This window comes from Crocodylus porosus, unplaced genomic scaffold, assembly GCF_001723895.1.
Source record: "Crocodylus porosus isolate Cpor-Errol unplaced genomic scaffold, CroPor_comp1, whole genome shotgun sequence".
Lineage (NCBI taxonomy): Eukaryota > Metazoa > Chordata > Crocodylia > Crocodylidae > Crocodylus > Crocodylus porosus.
Window position 1 is genome coordinate 82730115 of NW_017728949.1, and position 9440 is coordinate 82739554.

Here is a 9440-nt window from a genome sequence, read left to right on the forward strand (position 1 = left end):
TGTGGGGGCAGGGTGTGGGTGTGATGAATGTTGGGGGTGTGAGGACACCCCCACACACTCTCATGGTGCAGCAGCAGGTGGGGCGCTCAGGGTGCAGATACCCGGCAAGGCACAGCTCTGGCCAGCACTGCACATGGCAGTGAGGGGTGCAGCCTCGGCACAGCTGCCTGTATCACCGGCACTCCCTGCCACTCACATGCAGCCCCTGCATTAGCACAGCAGGGAGGGAAGCCCCCCATGCTGGAGCTAGGTGCCTTCCCTGCTGGGGTTGCGCAGCACCAGAAAGAAGCCGCAGGTGCTGGAGCTAGCTGCCTCCCCTGCAGGGGCTGTGCTGCAGGGGAGGGAAGCCCCGGGCAGGGAAGGCAGCTAGCTCCAGAGCCTGAAGTTTGCCTCTGGTGCTATGCAGCTCCAGCAAGGAAGACACCTGGCTCCAGCACGTGGGGCTTCCTGCCCTGCTGTGTGAGTGCAGGGGCTGCACATGAGTGCAGGGAGCACTGGCAATACAGGGAGCTGCATGGAGGCTGTGCCCCTCACTGTGATGTGTAGCACTGGCTGGAGCTACGCCCTACAGGCGCCAGCACCTGAGAACCCCGCCTGCTGCTGCTGCCAACACCTGCCAGGGCTGAGTGCCATGGGAGGTGTGTGGGGGGGTTGCTACACCCACCACACTCCCTCACACCCACAAGCTGCCCACCCCAGCTCCACACTGCTGCTGCCCCCTGTTCCCCTAGATGCGGGCTCCACGCTGCCACCAACCCAAGCCCCACAGTCTGGGCTCCCTTCCAGCAGCAGCCTTACTCCTGCTGCTTCCTTCCCTGCTGCCTTGAGCCAGCAGGAGAGCAGGGAAGTGAGCAGGTCCTAGGGGCTGTGGCAGCAACAGCCTCACATGGAAGCTGCATGCCAGCTGGGCCCTTCCACCCACAATGGTGGGAGCCAGGCAATAGGGTACATTTTTGGGGCTGCGTATAAACATGGGCGCCTTGTTCCTGCCCTCATGGGAAAGAAGGGCTGGGTGGGGCACAATTTGCTAGGGAGCCCTGCGGGCCAGATGAAAGTGCTTGATGGGCTGAATCCAGCCCATGGACTGTATTTTGCCCACCCCGATGTATTCTGTGGATGATTGTTCTTCTCAATTTCTTATTCAACTTTATTTTTAGAGTTTTGATGTCTAAAAACAGATACTCTACAGCCAGTGCTGGTATGTCCAGGGAGGTTGAAGTATACTGCCACAGGCTTATTTGTCTTTCTGGAATGGATGTCAGATCAGTGTTCATTTATTCTTATATATAGTGATCACCCCATATGTCCAATGTAGACTGCACAGGGGCATTGTAAGCAAGTGATGGCATATATGACAGTAGATGTTCAGGTAAATGAACTTTGGATGTTATAATACATGTTATTTGACCCAGTGATGATGTAGTCTGTATTGATGAGAGATGCAGTACAGTAATCCATTGATTTGTCAGAGGTAATTATGGTAACTTCCAATACAACCTGTGCGCATAACTATACCTAAAGGTTGTGACCTTTTTCACTATCTTAGGCTGCATGTAGCCAACTGCCAAATGGTAAGTAATTATGTAAGATACATTTAAAACATCAGTATGAGAAAGGAAGCATCTCACATGAAACCAAAAATTAATAAAAACAGAAGTGAAAGCATTAAGATAGAGAAGATGCAGCAATCTGTGAGAAGCATGCAAATATGTATTCATGGACTCTAAGAGATAGCAACATACTCAGTGAAAAATTAAACAAAGTAACAAAAAGAGACCCAGAAGGAAATACATACCCAATCTAGTGAAGTACTGAACAGTTCAGTACCTTGTGGTACCTCAAATTTGGAAGGAGAAACAAGTTTTAAGGGGGGGAAAAGTACACAACACCTGAATCATTTTGTGCTACATTTTAAAATGCTCACATTAGAAAATGGAATATGTTTAGAGGACCATGGACAAACTTCAGCAATGGAGACTATAGACCAAAAGATCCCAGCAGAAGGATCTGAGGGGGCCGGGGGCATAATTTACTAGTATTGTGTCATGGGTACTCACACCTTGCACCTTCCCTGGAGGGCAGAGCAGTGGCTGCAGCTGCAGCATGCAGTGCTGGTGCTGTGATTGCAGTTTTCTGCTCCTGTGGGAGATGTCACCTCAATATGAAGCAGCACCACACATGTCAAACAACCAAAAAGACCAGTTTTCAGTGGCAAACAAGAAGCCCTGCAACGGGCAGGGGGAAGGTGGGACAGGGGACAGAGCTTGTGCTCTGCTTGCTTACCCATCCTTATACTACTGGAGGAAAGTGTAAAGGAACAGCAAGAGTGGCTAAAGAGCAAGAATTCATTGCAGAGAGTGAAAAAGACCTAGGGACTACAGTCTTGGGGAAAAATGTATTCTTTCAGAGCAGGATCTTTTATTTCCTTTTTTAACAAACTTGATTTGCCTTCTTCATTTACAGATGATAAACAGAGAAACACATAACCCTCCAACACAGAGATAACCAAGCAAGCCATTAAAACCTGTAGTTAGAAATCTTTAATCCAAAGGCTGGAAGATAATAGGTGATAGTTCCCTTTGAATAATGGTAAACAAAATATTGTAAACAATTAAATCATCCCACTGGCTAACACTAGGTAGTGTGTATTCATTCAGAGGACAGCATCTGCCTGATCAGCCTACCCTATCCCCATACATGCCTCAGGCACACTGGGAACTGTGGGCCAGGCCGCATGGAAGCAGAACAGGGGCAGTGCTGCAGCTGGACTCAGCTTCCTGGTAGCAACCACAGCAGTGGCTCATCCTGCCTTCACACTTCTAGTTGCTACTGCCAGTGTCTCCACTGTTACTGTCAGACCCAACACCACTGCCTGGGCATCCTCGTCCATCCACCCTGCACCCACCACCAGGAGCACCAGATGGAGTGGGTGGGCAGGTGGTGTCTCCTTGGAGGCAGCCTGAGATCCCCCACAGCCAGAGCATGCTCAGCCAGGCAGATAGGATGAAGCCATGGGCAGGCAGAGAGGGTCACAGAGTGATGATACTGCACATTTAGTTTAGTACTTCCTTAATAAATTGCTAACTAAATGTGCAGTACCTAGAGTTGCTGCACAGTAATGCTGGCTCATGATTATTTAGTGATGCTTACTGTGCATTAGCTTAATAACACTGTGCAGTAGGCTATTAGCATGTTTTTTGCTGTAACATGCTACTGCACAGTGTTATTTGGCTAATGCACAGTAAGTGTCTCATGTAGATGTGCCCATTGTAAAGGAAGTTTTCAGTGTGGAAGCTCAATAGCACATTGGGGTAATGTGGTTAAGGCACAACACTCTTGTCAATGACACAGAAGGGAAACAGGTGGCTAGCTTTATGTCCAGCCAACCCCAATTCCCCAAATATCCATTTAGAACTGTATCTCCTGGGGCTAGCCTTCAGCACAAGTCTAGAGTATGGCTTCAAACTCATGCCTCTAAATCAGCGATTCTCAATATTTTTATATATTTTATACTGAAGGCATCATCCCTTATTAGAATCAAGGCACACCTTGGAAAATGCCAGTTCTTAGTTTTCACTCAATTTTTTAGTACAAAAAATACTAGAGCAATTCTTCTGTTTCGAAGAACTCAGGAAGCCCACCACAGGGCAGAATGTTCTTAATACTCTTGATTCCTATTGGAAATCTCTGAGTTTATCTTGAAAATCATGTTTGCACACCTAACAATTACGTGACAACCTGCAGCACCCTCAAGGACCTCAAGGCACTACAGGGTTGAAAGCAACTCTTCCATAGCAGGACACCTTAACTGCTCTGCTACTAAACCCCAGTGGGAGGTTCATTTGTTAAATGAATGTTCCCTTTTTTGCATATGCTGTTCCCTGCAGTTCAGTGTTGGTGCCCTTGAAGCATTGAGAAAAAAATGTGTGTGTTATCTGGGACAGAGTGGAGAATCCATAGGGTAACACTGGGAGAACACAGTGCTTCTGGTTAATCTACTTTATGTTTCTGAACTGGCAAACTGCTACTACCAGTCACTCTTTCTGCTAATTTTTCATAATTCATATTCTAAGTTTTCATACTGTTCTTCTATTACCTAGTGCTTTATTTTGAAAGATGCTAATGGTGCATTTATTTATTCTGCTATGATTTATACTAACCCCATTTTGAAGCAAGGAGTAACAGCAATACTTCATTTAAGATTAAGATGCCATGGAGTGGGTGGACATACCACTCAAAACACAAGCACATGGCAAGGTTTTAAATAGAAGCTGAATTATGTGGGCCAAAGAATTTCCCTCTTTGGAATAGATATAGCAAGAACAGGGGCTAGGTATTTCTTGGAAAAGCAATATATATACAGGGGAGAAAAAGCTTGTGGCCTATTAAAAATCTCCACTTTGGTGTCCATGGACAGGCCTGTACCACATCTCTAGCAGGGCTGTGTGAAACTTCAGTTGCTGATTCAATTCGGAGGAGATTTGGCCCAAGTCGACGGCCAAATCTCCAAATCCAAATCAAATCAAGAGACCAATAAAAATGTCCAAATCAATCTGAGGCCTCCAAATTGATTCAGAAGAGAGATAGAGGAGATTTGGGTAGTCCCTGTGCACCACCACAGGGAGCTGGACCTGGGCTCCGTGCCACTAAGTAGGGATCAGGGGTGGCTGGGGGGGGGGAAGGTGACCATGGGGGGACCCCCCAGTCACTCCAGTCCCATCCCCTACCAGCTCCCCCAGCCCACCTGAGCACCCCCTTGAACCCCACACTCATCTGCTCCTGCAGTGGATGGCTGAGCCTCTGGGGGCTTGTGGCAGAGCCCCCCCAAGCAGCAAGGGGAAGTGGGGGGGGCAATGGGGATCTTCCCCTCACCTGGCAGGCTTTTTTCTTTTTCTTTTTTTCTTTTTTTTTAAGTGCCAGGATGCTGGGACTGGGCAGGGCAACCATTGACAGGGCTGGGAGACTGGGCAGGAGATGGGGCCTGTTTGATTCAGAGATTCAGTAGATTTGGCAGTGGCCAAATCTCTGAATCAGATTCAGCTTAATTGATTCGGGACAGTGATTCAAATCTCTGAATCAAATCATTGTCCCCCGAATCAGCCAAATTGAAATCTAAAGTGAATACTAGCCACTTTGCACAAGCCCAGTCTCTAGTGTATCCTGGGAGGGATGCTCCCAAACATGCCCTACCCATGCAGTGCCACTCCCACATGACAAATCTAGAAATATAGTTATGAAATTGCTCTGAGACATCCCTCTCCTCTTCTGCCACTTTGAAGATTTCTGTCTCTGATGTGCTCAAGAGTAGCAGCAAGCTATCTGGACTATCTTCACCTCTGTAGTTCCAGATCTGGCATGTGAAACTGTCCTTTCCCAGACAGCCCAAGGATATATTGTAGACATATCCTATCATACAGAAATCCAAGCAATGATGCAATAGCTAGGATGCATTGCTTGTTACTCACGTGACTAGCACTGCATATACAGGGAGTGGTGCCCATGGGGTGCTTCTTTCCTTGAAATGATGAACTAGTTGGAAGACTTGTTAGCCATTTCCATAGCTAGTTTTCACTATACCACCTTGCCCCATATCTGCTTTTTGTGCAAATGTGGGAGAATGCATTATAAATGTATAAAATGCATTCTGCATGGAGAAATGCAATTTAGAAAAAGTTTCTTTCTTTCTTTATAAGATATTTAGATTATTTAATACTCTTTTCCTATAATTTTCTAGCCATCTTTGATATTCAGTGAATGTGTTTTAACAGCATCCCATACATCTCCAGTACCCACATCCTGTTTTTGATCTGCTGCAAGACTGTGGCTCTGACTTTCTTGATGTAAATGTCATCTTGTGGTATGAGTAGCAACCAAAGCTTGATCACTTTTTTACATGCTCTGGAGTAGTTTGCTATAGAATGTCTTTTTTCTTCATACTGAAGATTTCCAACACAAGTCTCAGTTTGGCTACATAAAAGGTAACAATAGTTTGCCTTGTATAACAAAATCTACTCAGTTTGCATGTAAAAGAAGTGTAATATTAACCTTTTAAACTTCACATTCAAAAACACGTAATTACTTTGGACCATGGAGATCTTTCAGTTTATACCAGATAAACTTCTTCCTTTAAATGTTTGTTTGTAAAATATTAAACAAACTTTTTAGCAACATAATGATGACAATGTAGAACTTGGTGAAAACACTAAATCCAACTCTCACCTCTACTCCAAGGGATTGTACTCTTGTATAAATAAAATATAACAAAGGTAAAATAAGCTTTTATAAGACAGTTGTAAAACACTTATTTATTGTAATTTATTTCCACAGCTTTGCTATAGAGTCTATGTTTTTCAATACAGGAGCTATAGCTTACCACTCGGAGGCTGCATTCTTTTTGCATCTGAGGTACTTAACACAAGTAAAAATAACCATTTACAGTACAAGAGTACAAATATTTACCCTCAGGTCAAGCAAGAAAGCCAAAGAATGCCACTTTCATCGGAGACAGACTTAAACCAAAAAGTTAGATTGAAACACTTTCAAAACTTGGATTAAAAAAAAATTCAGTCCACACATTACATACATTCAGTCCATACAGAACCAAAGATTGTAAATGGTCCCTTTTTAACAGTGAGCTGAGCCCAAAACTCATGCAGAGCAAAGCCCTCAAAAGCTAAATGATTTGAAATTCATAATCAGTTTAGGAATGTGTGGTTTTGGCCCATCTCTAGTTCCTCACAACTCCTAAAATGAAGAAGGCATAGATCAGGAACATTTGGATCCCTTTGTTCAATTAAATTAACATGCCCATGCTTAAAACACTTATTCCAGTCATTTTCATTGATCTAGTCATTAGACTGATATACAAATAATGACCACAGAAGCTTGCCAAGCCCAACAAATAATAATTTATGGTCTGGGAAGCACTAATTTAGCCACATCAGGTTACTACACCCCTGGGGTGCCTATACATGAGCCCAGAGGCTGTTCCGATGTGCTGTAATTGCAGTGCATCGGAGCAGACTCGAGTAATTGTGTCTGCTGGAGTGAGGTAATTACCGTGCTCCAGCCAGCCTCTATGTCTTGTGTATCAGTGTACCTGTGTTTCAAAATGGTGGTGTGGGTGCTTTATCTAAAGCTCATTCAATGGGCTTTAGATAAAGTGCCCCTGCTGCCATTTTGAAGTGCAGGGATGCTGCTACACAAGATGCTCTGGGCACTTTAATTAGAGCAGCTCTTGGAGGCACTCTAATTAAAGTGCCCCTCACCCCCAGAGTATGTATAAAAATGCCCGAGTTGTAAATATGCATATTTTAATTGTGTCAGTCATATGTTGGCCAACATCACAAACTGGGGGCTCAGTTTTTGCTCCAATATTGTATTTTTTCCCTAATCCCATAATATAAAATCATATATTCCATCGCAAGCAACATTTTACACATCTATGGAATACCTATCACATTTTGCTAAATTACTCTAAATGTTATTGGTGAAAACCAGCCCAAGTTGAAATCAATGCACTTCAACAGGGCTGAGATTTCACCTCATATGGATGGGAAGCATGATAAAAACAAAATTTAAAAAAATTATGGAATTCCATGCAGCACATTCACTTCTCAGGGGAACATCCTATATTTTAAAAGCTTGTTTATCAGAGGTGGTCTCTAACTCTGTAGGTGCAATTTCAATACAAAAGTTACATTGCCTGCATATTTTACTGTTATTTTGGTTTATAGGTTGGTAGATCCTACATTGTGCACATTGTTGCATATGTGTGGACATAATTATTTGCATTTTGCCATACTGAACCTCTGAATTTGCCAATTAGGTTGAAACATAAGGCTCCATATGATCTCTGCACAGCTTTCTGAGGTTGCCTTTTAAACCAGCCTCCGCCAAGCAAACTGATCAGCGAGTCCGGAGGTACTTCCCCTTGGACACTTATATACCTGATTATTCCCAAAAGCCTACCAATGACAATAACTGCAGGGAAAAGAAGAAAGGAACATTTTTTTAAATTATACTCTGTACCTAAACACACTAAATCATAAGCAAACAGTTGACTCATTAAAAAAAAAGACGCCAGCATGAAAAATTAGGTTGTGCCTAGATCAAAAATTCAAACTTCCCCAGAAGTGAGAAGTTATTTGGATCCAGAGGTTTAATTTAGCCTGCCAAAAAAAAGTACGATCTGGATCCAAGTTTGGATTCTGAACAATCTGAGAGTTGAATTTAGGGCATTTGAAGCAATGACTTTGCTTCAGACATATCTTCACTTTTAACATATACAGACTACCATTAAACCAACAAGCAAAAGTACATTTAAAAACTCAGAACAATAGAGCTTCTCTTGTATTTAAGTGGCAGTTCCCCTCCCTCCCCATCCCCACCAAGTTGCTATGGAGAATTGCCAAACAAATCCTTTTAATCTTTTTTGGGGAGGGGACTACAAGGCTAGGGTCAGAAGTTACACATAAACTGGTTTAAGTGATCAAAAACTGGTTTAAGCCTGTAACAGAACAGAAGTTCAGTGTACATAAACCACTTTCAAAATGGCTGAAACTGATTTAAGATAAACCTAGTTGAATGTAGTATAAGCCTTAATTGATTTAGGTCAAACTGGTTTATGGAACTTCTGTCCTAGACTCCTTTCTGGTTCAAGTTAACTCACAGTCCCCCAGTATCCCAGGATGCTTTGCAGCCATTGGCTGGGTTGTGCTGTCTGCTCCAAAGAGCAGGGCTGGACCTGCCCCTCTGCTCCCTACCCAGGGCACTATCGCTACTCCAGCTGGCCGAGAAGGGGGTGGAAACTCAAGTCCAGACCACAGCTGGGTCTGCCTGCAGGGATGAAGCAGCTTCTGCCAGACTTTTTCCCCAACTCACCACTGGAACAGAGGAATGGAGGTGGCCAGACTCTGGGTCCAGGCAGGCAGAATGAAGCAGAGGGGAGAGATGGCTTTAAGCCAATACCTGCCCACCAAGGACCGCAGCAGGGTCTGCTTGGCAGCGCGCAGCAGCCCTGTCAGGCTTTTCCTTGCTCCTCACTCAAGCGGAGGGGGCAGGGGTGTGCCCCCCACCTCTCTCTCCCTCCCTTTTGCCTCAATGTGCCAGCGTGGGGCCAGTGTCTGACCATGCCCCTGCCTCCTCCACTTCAGTGGGGAGCAGGGAAAAGCCTGGCAGGGGCAGCTGTGCCCCTGCCAAGCAGACCCCTGCTGGGGTCCCATGTGGGTGAGGGGCTTTAAATCCCACTTTCTTTCCCTCTGTCTCAGCATGCTGGCCTGGGCTGGGGTCTGGACCCATCCCTCCCTCTCCCCCCTGGCTTCACTGGGGAGCAGGAGAAAAGCCTGGCAGGGGCTGCTTCTTCCCTTCTCCTCCAGGGACATCCTGGCTGGGGTCCCTGTGGGCCCTCCCCAGGCATATTAAGCAGACCTGCCAAGGCC